The following is a 9,580-nucleotide window of genomic DNA, read 5'->3' on the forward strand; positions in this document are numbered from 1 at the left end:
TCAAAATATACAATATCTTTGGTGGAAAGAAATCCAATTAGGTCAACATACACATTGTTAACCAGATCTTACGATTTAAATTTTAAACTAACCTAGGAACACTACTAAAAAAACAGTGATTTTCGATCAAAAATTTCAACCACACGAGGTCGAAAAAACCTTTATTTCGACCACACAAGTAGGTCGCTAACACGTAGGTCGAATTTTTTTTTTCTACCACATGTGGTCGAAATAAAATTCTACCGCAATTAAGAAAAGAAATTGTTTTCGACCACATGTGGTCGAAAATATTATTTTTATATTAAATTATATTTATTTTTTTCGACTACACATGGTCGAAAACATTATTTATATTTAAATATAAAAAGAAATTTATTTTCACAATTTCGACCACATGTGGTCGAAATTGTAAATTGGGCCCAGAATTTCGACCACATGTGGTCGAAATTTAGAAATATCTGGGTTGATTTTCGACCACCTATGGTCGAAAATCTGGAATATTTTTTCCAGCATTTGCCTGCTTTTGCCAGCCCACCTGCCAGTTTCCAAACAACCAAAATAGCCATCCAATTCATCAACAATGCAACATAACAACCATAAACAATGTTCAAACACTTGAACACTTAAACATTGTCCATTCAAACACTTATAAACAATCAAATTCAACCTCAAAGTACTTAAAATTAAAACTACATTCAAACACTTAAACATCATAAACATCATTCAAACACTTAAAGATTATAAACTTAAAAGTACTTCTAATTCGAACTAAAACTACATTCAAACCCTTAAAGATAATATACATATCCATTTAAACATATCCATCATAAACTATTAATTTGGGCCTGCATACCCAACATCCTAGCCTCCGAGGAATTAAGTGTTCTTATTAGCTGAGCAACTTGATGCTTCATAGCTTCATACTCCTTAGGATCAACTGCACCATCATTAGCAGCATCTATGCCTTCAAGGGCCGACGGGTATCGCCGAAAGGCTCAATTAGGCATCCCATAAACTGTCCCGTGCCTTGTTGGGGGAGCAACCTTCTCAATCCACTGTTGCTGTATTACCTCTTCGGTGATCGGCATGTTACTTGGCTGAGTGGCTCGAAACTCCCCAAAGTGTTGTTGAAATTCGTTCTAAAATTGAAGGATACAATGTTAGTAGTCTAATTTAGTACAAAAAATAGATTATTATTGTTAACTAATGACTTACCCAAGTTCGCTCAGCCCTTGGCTCAATCCATCGGTCTGTACCATCGACATTCTTCTCCTTCCTCACGTAAGTAATCTTGAAGATCTCATCTTGAGGTACTGCCTGACCCCTCTTTAGCTCCTGCAAACAAATCAAGATTAACAACTAAAAAAGTAATGTTTTTCAGTTTTGTTATGTATCATGATTCATGCACCATTTTATTCAACTAGCAAACTTGATTCTCATTTAATCTAAGTAAATTAGCTTCGTCAGGCCCAGAATTTCAACCACTTGTAGTCGAAATTAGTTTTTTTTTTAATTAATTGTTTTATATTTATATAATTTAATTATGTATAAAATATTTTTTCCCCATTTATTATTTGTACAAAAAATAATTTCGACCACACGTGGTCGAAATTCACTTTTCCAGTTAAAAAATCGACCCAGTGTGGTCGAAATCCTATAAAAAGTTTAATAAAAATTAAATTCTGCAAATTTCGACCACCTGTGGTTGATTTTTTTCCGACCAAAATTGTGGTCGAAAATGCCCCTTTTTTTAGTAGTGGAATATAGTCAAGGAAAGAAAGCTTGTAGAAACAAAATAATTTGGACCGAGAATTTTGTACTACTTTATGATATACAAATGAAGCTAACTAAGCTATCATTAGACCTATGGTTAATATTATAATGGTAACATGATATAGATGGTAACTCACCTATTATCACAAGTTATATTACACTATTTACATTATTAACTCATATTATAACTTAATGCAAAACCTTGACCAGTCGTTTTCTTAGCGTCAAATTCATGTTCTCTTTGGGGTGATGATCATTTACTTTCGAATATTAGAAAGGAAAATTAGGCCTACCTCTCTAATTGGGCATAATTCATTGAACTCCGTAGTCCTATTTCATACTTTTGATCCTTGTCAACATCCTACATTTTGGGAGAGTCTAATTGATCAATTTCCTCTTTCTCACACCACACAAAAAATGATTTTTTTTTCTTTTGTGTGTGCGTTTGTGTTGGATTAGAGAAGCCAACAGTAGTCCCAACTTGATCAAAAAATTCTTGAGCCTTTTTGTGGCTATTCAAGAATAATTAAGAAAGTTATTTTTCTAGAGCTTATTCTTTTAGATCAAATTCAAGATTCACGAAAGTGAAACCACTCATGCTCTATTTTAAGGGTCATTTTGCAGTTTTATCCCTTTTATGTGCTGGTCTTTAATTTTTTCCCCTCATAATAAGCAATTTTTTTGGGACATAAGTTTATATTTTCGTATCATAATATCTCACAAATTATGGCCCATACCCTTAAAAAATTTATACCCCACTAGGCATAAGTTCAATTTTGAAAGGTTAAAATTAAAGACCAGCCAATTCGAAGGATAAATATTAAAGACCAGTCCATTCGAAGAGCAAACCATGCAATTAAATGCTATTTTAAACACCAGCAAAATATAAGATGATAAAAAGGAATATGACTTCTATATTTTTATGAAGTCTTTGGGAAAGCATTAGGGGTGTTCAAATGAGACCGAAAAACCAATCCGAACTGGTAAACCGAATCAAACTGACTTGATAAATCGAAAACCGGCTTGGTTTGACTTGATTTGGTTTTAAATTTTAAAAAACCGATAACATTTGGTTTGGGTTGGTGTTCAACCAAAAAAAACTCGAACCAAAACCGATATATATATATATATATATATATATATATATATATATATATATATATATATATATATATATATATATATAAGTCCAATACAAATTCAAATAATTAGTGAGAAAAGTGTAGCTCATTTAAGTTTAAGGTAAAATAAAAAGAAATTTGCTAAAGGTAAAATAAAATTTCTCTCTTATTCAGTTTTACGGTTCCCTCATTTACATGGCATCTGAATTACTACTAATAAGCTAGCATTTTATCCGTAACAAATTAAAGGGAAGAAAACGACACAATTGGAATTTAAAAAGATTTGGTAGATGACTTTGTCTTTCTGTTTATCATTTTTTGTTTTAACTTTTGTGTTTTCTTCTCAATGCTTCATAAACATGATGAATCTAGATAACAAAAATTTCGAAGGGGCTGCGTAATATCAAAAGGCTATATATAGGGAGGTAACTACAATCATGAAAAGTAAATGTTATGCTTCTATAATTCCTATAGCCATAGCCATAGGCCTATACCTAAATAAAGTTAATGAATTAATTAAGAAGATTCTTAGATTTGAATGGATCATTGTCCAAGCCGTATTTAGTTACCATTTGATTCAAAGGTTCTTTGTATTAATACATTCTTAAAATCCGAAAAAACCCGCAAAAACCGAACCAAACCGACAAAATCGAAACCGATAGAATTTATACTTTAATGGTTTGGTTTGGTTTGAATATTAGAAAAAACCGACTTAATTGATTTGGTTTGGTTTTAACAAAAACCGAGTCAAACCGGACCATGAACACCCCTAGAAAGCATATATATTAGGATTCTACACTTTTTGGGTGCATGAAAAAGCAATACATATGATTAGCACCACTAATTGAGAGAGAAAAAGAGAGATCCCTTTGATTGAAATATAAGTTGTTATACACAGAAATTCAAAGGTCTATCTATTGTTTAATCTCCAGCCAACTAGGTGGGAAAAAGATAACCATTTAAAAGAAGGAAAAAGAATATGTAACAATTTTAAATTTGAAAAAGGTCCTCAGCTTTCTTTAGTTCTCTATAACACGTTGAACTTTGTAAGGGTCGATTATATCATGTCAAAAGAATAAAAAGAAAGAAAAAGACAAATAAGAAGTAGTCAAGTGGGATATGTCCCGTAATTTAAAGCGAAAATACACTATCTTTACAAATCCTTATAATTCTTTCCATTGCTTGCCTCTTTTTTCTTCCAATCATTAATTCCATTCTTTGTTTAGAAGGGAAAGGGATGAAAAGGAAGGATGGTAAAGAATAGAGCATGTTGTACATAAAATTAGTACTATGATCATTTCTCTGCCCCTTTTTCCCTTCCCTTTCGTTAATTCTGTCCATCAAAATAAAACCATGCATAAAGTGTTTGACTATGAAATATATAGTCTCTATTTGATTTGACTATACTTGTTGGGTGTGCGAGCAAAATCTTACATTAGTTGTTGAAAAGATTGTGAAACTACATATAAGGTGTAGTAATACTCTTAATGATGTGAGACCTTTTGAAGAAAGCTGTCCGGACTTGACCCAAAACAAACAATTCCGGAGAATGTTAAGAGTATTTTTATCCAGGTTGACTTTGCCCAACAATATTGATCTAATTCAATAAGATAGTTTGTACATGGTGCTACTCGTCATGTTAGAAAGATCAATATCCTCACTAGGTATTCGATAGTCACTAATTTATATAGCATGAAATTTCTCTCAGAAATTTAATCATAGCAGATCTTTAAATACGCCCTTCCAATAATTGGAAACATAGATATGGCCGCCAATAAATGGAAATAAAATGTCGCTATTTTTTATGCATCATCAAATTTGAGTATATAAAAGGTATCACTAATTCACTATAATATTCCCCAACTCTTTGAGGAGATTTCTAACATACATATATTCATCCTGCTAGCAATGGTCTTCTAACGTAAACTTTAAAAATTTACATACACCCGACATTTGTGATAATTTTATATGGAAACACAAGTGCTTATTAGATACTTTTAATCACTTACCATGATTATTCATTATATGTTCTTATTAATTTATCATATAAACAAGGTAAATTATTAATTCAATTAGTAATCGGTGTGATATTGTTTTGGCTACAGAAAGAGAAAATATCGTTAAATAAGAATGGCCACCGCCAAAATTTGGGATGATATCGTACGTGGTCCTAAGGAATGGGGGTCCAATGTCTCTGTACAAGAACTAATTCCGTTATTTTCTGTACATTTACCATCTTCATCTTGTGGTCAACATATGTTTTTTCGTTGAGAATATAGAACTGTTTCTTTTGACTATTTGCCAATTTAGTTAGGAGTTCCTTTCAGACATTTACAGGAAGTTTCCTTTTTAATCAAAATGCTGCTTCTTGAATTTATTGGAGATTTCTTGAAAGTTTAATTTTTATAATATTTACAGAGTGATAGAGCTAAAAATTTAAATAAGAGGATTCATAAGAATACTAGAAGCTACACCCAGAGCAGTTTTTGGACCCCTTGTCGTTGCGCTGTAATTTTTTTTTATGAGTACTAGAGGATTTAAAAATTTATATATAAGCAATCAAAAAAAAAAACTTATTTGATATGTTATGCTATTTCGTGTTTTGATGATTCGCCAAACATACTCGAGGAACCGAGACAGGGGCACCGGATATGATCGGTTTCTCTCTGCGTCGTACGACAAATAATCTACTACAATATAAAGTTTGTTCATTTACCGACCGGCGATAGTACAAAGAAGACACGCCTGTAGCCTGCTAGAGGCCAAAGCAAACTATGAAACATCCCTCTCACTCCTCACATGCTCTCTAATACATAAACAACATGTTCCAAGGTTTAAACTAACACTTGCAAATCTGAAAATATATTTTTCTGTCAAGTGGTAGCCACTGCTGCTCTCAAGGTTCTCTCAAGAATAAAGCTGCTACAAACCCAAGGACCAGATCCCGATACTGAAGATGTCTTTAGTCCGTAAGTTTATTGAGTCTTTGTCTTTTGTTCTTTACTTGTAATCCTACACTACTTTCAAGCAGTGTCATAGTAGGATATGTCTCAACCTATGTGGTGTTTCTTGGCTAGAGTTAGTCAAGTTTTTGTTCTTTGCAATAGGGTTATTGTAAAGGTCTTACAATAGAGTTATTGTAAAGGGTGAAGGATTAAGAGTTTAATTCCTAGGTTGCAATAGGTTGTAATATGAAGTTGCTCAGTTATAGTGAAGTTGGAAAATCCTACTCTTGTAGGTCGTGGTTTTTAATCCCTTGATCAAGGAGTTTTCCACGTAAATATCTTGTGTTGTTTACTTTCTGTCTTTACTTAAGGGAACAGATAGTTCTCTATATTGCTTGGTGGACTCTTAGTTTCTATTATTATTTGTTCCTATTTACATAGTATAATATAATTTTCGAGAAAGATAATTCAATTGAACCATTACGCCCTTAGCTCAGCCCCAGTTTTACAATTCCAATCGCCTGAAAGATAACTCTAAGTAATCATTCATTAAAAGGTGAAATTACTAACTTTAAAATATTGTGGATACTTGCAACAGCAGATTAAAGTACTCTAACAGTCCAAACAGAATATCTTACACTCTGGCATTTATAAGTTCAAATCCTTGTCTTAATAACAACCTACCAATTAAATAGCAGACACCTTTTTTAAAGGTTAGAACGCTCAACCCACCTAACGGATGATAAGCAAAACCGGAGAGTAACAAATCTATACCTATGTATAATATAAAGTTAGGAATAGTCAATCCTATGTGGCACCTTTTTATGGCCAAGGATTATATTTATCCTTTTAATTTATTTTTTTTTTTGTGCTCGTTTGTCTCAATTATTTTATTATAATAAATTATCTCCACAACTCATCCATCCCATCTTTATCTTCATAAATTATCTCTTAATTAATAATATTTATAACTCACCTAAATTACTTTAATTATACAAAAATGTTACTACATCCTCTCCTCTCCTCTTCTTTGAGGAATCCTATGGCAACCCATCTTATATAAGATGAAAAAGAGGGGCACTTGAGCTACAATAGTAGTTCAACAGGCCTTGGTAAACTCCAACAACATATGTGTATCAATTATTCGTCAATGAATAAAAAACTAAAGTTTTAAAGCAAAACAGAATAAGCTACATGAAAAAAAAAAAAAGGGTAGATATGATTGTGGAAGGCGGCTATATGAATGAGAGAGTATGTGTTCTTTTATTTCTGGCTATCAAAGGAAAAGGTATGATAATTCTTCACAATTGTGAATTTTGTTTAAGAGTGTTTAAGAGATCTTATAATTGGAGTTTGACAGTAAGTTTCTTGAATGGAAGGTGATATGGAAAAAGTTTGCAAAGTACGAGAATATTTTTTAGGTGACAGTTCTAACAAATTTGGAGTTATGTTGCTGGAGACATAAAATTGTATTTATATGACATTCTTATGTTGGGTTTGAGTAATTTTATTTTATTTTACAGTTAATAAAAAAATTACAATGAATACAGAAGATTATTATTTCTTATTCATGTTAATCGTTTATGTGGCCGCAGGTCATATGTAAATTTGTATGTTGAATTGGATAGAATTATCAACGAAAGAATTTACGTCCATCAAGGTAAACTTCAATTATGTCGTTTAAAATTCTTCTATAAGTTACATTCTAAATTTTAAAATTTAACGAATATTTTTAATATATATTTTCTTGCTTATTTAATACCAATTTTGCTTATTCCAATGCAAGGTACATACCCTCTCTTTGAAAAAAAATCAGCGATTTAGAATTTGTGATGTAAGGGCCGGAGGAGGCGATGTTCCTAAGAATTTGGTTGCTGATAAAAAAAATTGTATTTCATTTATATACGTTTCATCTTCTCAATGTACAACTAATGATAATTAGCTATACATTAGATTTGCAAGCCAAACCTATATATAGTCAAACGTCTCTATACCAACATAGTTGGATTCGAACTTTTTCAGTTGTTATAGAGAATGGTTGTTATACACGTATAACAACATTGACATTTAAATAATATTTCGCTGTTATAGGTAAAAAAAAGATGCATAAAATCTAATTTTTATTTTTAATTGTCAAATTCTAAGCTTAATCACACTATGTATGACGAAGGAAAATCATTTAATGATGAAAATATATATATATATATATATATATATATATATTCATATAATATTTTTTATTGTAATAGTGTATTAAATGATCAAATGTTTGATCAAAATCTCTACACTTATTATTGGTAATCATAGATATTCTATTTTTATAAAGATGGTTAATTATTATATTACCAAAAAAAAGAAGATAGCTATTATATGGGGGATAATTTCACAAAGAGTGTAATGTTATAAAGTTCATTGTTGCTATTATAGGTGAAATGCTGCTATAGAGAAGTAAAACATAACATAAAAAATCGGTTCCGAAAAAAGTTAGCTGTTATAGCAAGGTGCTGTTATATGCGGGTATCGTTATAGAGAGGTCTTACTGTATATCTCTATAAAGCTAAGCAAAAGAAGAGTGATTTGGCACATCTCTTGACCAAAAATCCTATTTATCCTTTTTATTCTTTTTTGGCTTTTTTCCATTTTCTTAATTATTTTATTTTACAAAATCATCTCCATAACTCAACCTCGTCATTTTCATAACAACTACTCTTATCCTATTTTTCTCTTCTCATTTATTACAGTAGCATTTTCCTCTGTTTTTCTGTTATTTATCACCTTCTCAACTATTACAGATTTATACAATATTAGATGGTAAAAGCTCTTAATTAATAATTGCAAATGGGTACCAGACTAAACCGATAAATGATTGTTTAATTCCCCTCCTATATGTAACGTATATATACACATTCCAATTATCCATACACATTCCAATTATCCATAAATGCATCCCATCTTCCCTCATACATGAGATAACCCACCATACTATAAATAGAGGTGAAAGATGTATAAGTTTTCAAGCCTCCTTTTCGGAACAACTATGAAACATGTTATATTTTTGATTTTTTTTGCTCAATGGGGTGACTTTCTCAATAAATTTGGACAAATAACGGAGTTTCCCAATCATGTATGTTTTTACAGGATATGTCAAATCTTAATACGAGATATTATTTTGTTGAAAGGACTTTCTCAATACTACACATTTCAAACTGCACTTGCGAATTTGATTGTAAGCATTTCTTGCCTTATAACATTTTCTGTTTATGGCAATCATTTATGCATCAACTCCAATTACAAGTTGTTTAGGGCCAGTTTGGAAAGCCACCTAGGTAATTGAAATTGGGTGTAATTACACAGTTTGATCTTTTTGTTTGACCAAGTAATTACACAGTTAGGTGAAAATTGGGTGTAATTGAGAGGGTATAATTACACTCTCCAATTCTCGGGGGGGGGGGGGGGGGGGGGAGGGTTTGAGAATTGGGTGTAATTACACCCTATAATTACAGGGTTACTTTTTAATTTGTTTCTTTTTTGTTTGTTTTAATTCTTTTTATATTTTTATTTCTATTATTTTAATTTCTTTTGATTTTAATTTATTTCTATTATTTTAATTTCTTTTTTTATTTTTACTTTTTAATTATTTTTATTTTTTAAAATGTATTTTTTCTTTTATATTATTTATTTTTCATTTCCTTTCTTCTCATTCCCTGTCGTTACTTCTTGTGGTTCCATGTAATTGCTCGT

Source organism: Lycium ferocissimum, chromosome 1, assembly GCF_029784015.1.
Source record: "Lycium ferocissimum isolate CSIRO_LF1 chromosome 1, AGI_CSIRO_Lferr_CH_V1, whole genome shotgun sequence".
NCBI lineage: Eukaryota > Viridiplantae > Streptophyta > Magnoliopsida > Solanales > Solanaceae > Lycium > Lycium ferocissimum.